This window comes from Myotis daubentonii, chromosome 10, assembly GCF_963259705.1.
Source record: "Myotis daubentonii chromosome 10, mMyoDau2.1, whole genome shotgun sequence".
Lineage (NCBI taxonomy): Eukaryota > Metazoa > Chordata > Mammalia > Chiroptera > Vespertilionidae > Myotis > Myotis daubentonii.
The window spans coordinates 36,170,913-36,174,042 of NC_081849.1; the positions used below are offsets into that span (position 1 = coordinate 36,170,913).

Sequence of the window (3,130 nt, forward strand, 5' to 3'; positions counted from 1 at the left end):
AAGTAAAATTGCTACTTTTAGGAGACCTTCAAGTCAAAGAAAACTTTGAAGAGAAAAGCAGGAGAAAGAGAAAAAAAAATGTTACAAAACAGATTGAAAGGAACTGAGAGAAAATGAATATGCAACATGCCCAGAATTCCCTGTGAGTTCATATCCGTATAAATAGCAGGAAACGGAGGTCTGAGCATTCCATCACCTCATGTGAATGGACACAGATAGACTGACAACAGCCACAAGGTCTCCACAGCTCCTCTCTTTCCCAGGGGACATTGGTCTTCCGCTGGCCAATCTTGACTGGCCCAGTGACTCCTTTTGACTAATTGAATGAGATAAAACTGTGCAACCTTCCCCCAGGTGTCCAGGGCATGAACCAGGCATGACATAGATGAAAAGCCAAGCTGGGATAAACACGGAGTTACTTTGTCCCTGGCTTGTAAATTTCTTTTTTTTATGTTTTTATTGATTTTTTAGAGAGAGAGAGCAAGGGAGAGGGAAAGAGAGAGAAACATAAATAGAAGAGAGACACATGGATGAGAGAGAAACAATTTTTAAGTCTTGGTTTTAAGAGATTTGTGATCTGCACCATTACTGAGACTAATACTGCCACGGTGTAGCTCAGCCAACAGCCAGCACCCACTGCCACCCGAGTGAAAGCGGCCATCACAAACCACACAGCCCCAGGCAATCAGCTAGATGTCTAGATGACTAGAACTCTATGAGTGAAATAATGTCAGACCAGCCAGAGAACAGACCATCACAAGCAAAACTTAGAATAGTTTTGTAATAGGGCACTACATTTTGGTGTAATTATTACACAGCAATTGAAAACTAATTACATATCCCCCCAAATGAGTGACACTTAATAAAAACCAAAAACATGTGTCATCGGCTTTGGGTCCAAGTGGTCAGAGGCTAGGAGAGTGGCCATCAAAAGAACCTGGTGGAGGTTGGAAATCAGGAAGAAAATCAAACTCTTGCTTGAGTTGATTGTTTGCTCACTTTTGCCTATTTTTCAGAGGCATCACAAAAATGCTCTGTTAGTAATCAGAGAAAATGGCATTCATTTTAAGGGGTTTCAAAAGAGATTGAACTTTATTTTTCAACTGGCATTGTACCCTGTGTCTTCTAGGGAAAGTGAGAAAAAAAAAGAAAAAAAGAAGAATGTGCAGGTGGCATGGAAGAACTGCCCTACATCTGAGAGCCAAACATTATCATCATGATCTTGGTATGTCTTGAAGCCTGATTATTCAGAAGTTGGAGCTGCCCTCAGTATTTAATTATAAGATGTGCCACAATTGGTAAATAGAATTTTTAAATGTCAACATGTATAAAGAGAGATATTAGGTAACTTATGGACCTTCAGTACTTCAGTCCATATTTATCTGGAGAGAAAGGTCTTGAAATGCTTGCTCACAGCAAAGGGGAAGCTAGGAAATAATTGATCATAATGAAGAAGTGGGTGGCTGCCTCCTGTGGTGATAATTAAGTGATTATTTCTACTGGGAAATAATCTTTGTACAAAGAGGATTGTTTGAACTCTGAGGGCTCTGGTTAACCACATACCCTTTTATTTCTATGGTGGGACTAATAAGGCAAAAAGGAGAAAGGGGTTGTGAAAACAAATCTTTGAGAGTCTTAACGACAACCACAACCCAGAATTTTTAAAAAATAGAAGTGTATGTGACATTTGGGGGATGGCAGTTATCAGTGATAGATCCTCCCTTCCCCCAACTGGTGGGCAGAGTATGACGTAACCTGCAGCCCAGAAATACCTGAGTGCCTAACCATGTACCTTATATGGACTATACATTGAACCACCAATCAGCACCTGCCTAATACCCTAAGCCCTTGTTCCTAACCATGTACCTTATATGGACCATACATTAAGCCACCAATCAGCATGTGCCGAGTACCCTAAACCCCATTCCTTTCTATTCCTCCCCCCAAAAGGAGTGCTCACCTCTGCACGGGTTGCTACTCTCCCCTTGTGAGACAGCCCGGCAGGTCTTCCCCCTAATAAAGCCTGTAATTCCTGGTTTTCGGCTCCTGACTGATCTTTCAATCAATACCTCAGACCAGCTACCCCTCTCCAATCTGAAGGCACTCAGAAGAGCTGAACAAAATGTAAGATGAATTCATTTAAAGTTCATTAAAGAGATAAATTGGTGATGAGGTCTTAACAGCCTACCATTAGAAAAGGAAAATGACTCAGTTGACCACGGGACTTAGGGATACATTTTAGGGGTGCATTTTCTGTTTTTTTCTTTTACCTTATTTGGTAAGAACACTTAACATGAGAGCTACTTTTCTTAACAAACTTTTAAGTGTACGAACCAATATTTTTTTACTTCAGGCACAATGTTGCACAGCAGATCTCCAGAACTATTCATCTTGCATAACTGAAACTTTATGCATGTTAATTAGCAATTTCCCACTTCCTCCTCCATCTTTGGCTCTATGAATTTTACTATTTTAGATACCCCATATAAGTGTAATAATTCAGTATTTATCCTATTGTGACTGGATTACACTATAAGTCTTCACTTAAGGTCTAGGTTAGGTTCTGTGGCTTTAAGTGAAATGACATCTAATGAAACCAACATACTATAGGTTAATTGATATAAACAAGAGTTAAGTTTCTATAGCATCTAATCAATGTTATAAGGAAATTAGGTTGTTTGAAAGGACATTGTTCATTGAAGTACCAGCTGTGTTTCATTTACATAATGTCTTCCAGGTTCATCCATGTTGTCACATATTGCAGATTTTTTCAGTTGACTAATTTTATACTATAGATATATACAGCTTTCCTTATTCATTCATCACTCAATGAACATCTAGGCTGCTCCCATGTCTTGGCTACAGTGAATACTGCACAAACAAACCTGAAAATGCTAATATCTCTCCAACATCCTGATTTCAATTCTTTTGATTAAATATCCAGAAGTGGGTTGATGGATCATATAGTAATTCTATTGTTAGTTTTTGAAGGAACCTCCACCCTTTCCACAGCAGCTACACAGTTTTGCATTTCCAGGAATAGAGTACAAAGGTTCTAGTTTCTACACATCTTCCCCAACACTTGTTGTCTTTTGATTTTTTTTTATAATAGCCATCCTTAGAGGTGTGA

General features: G+C 39.1%; 1 pseudogene; it reads right to left on the reverse strand.

Moving 5' to 3' along the window:
- Nucleotides 1–350: 350 nt before the first annotated feature.
- Nucleotides 351–496, reverse strand: LOC132211621 (small nucleolar RNA SNORA48; annotated as a pseudogene).
- Between the last annotated feature and the right edge of the window lie 2,634 nt (nucleotides 497–3,130).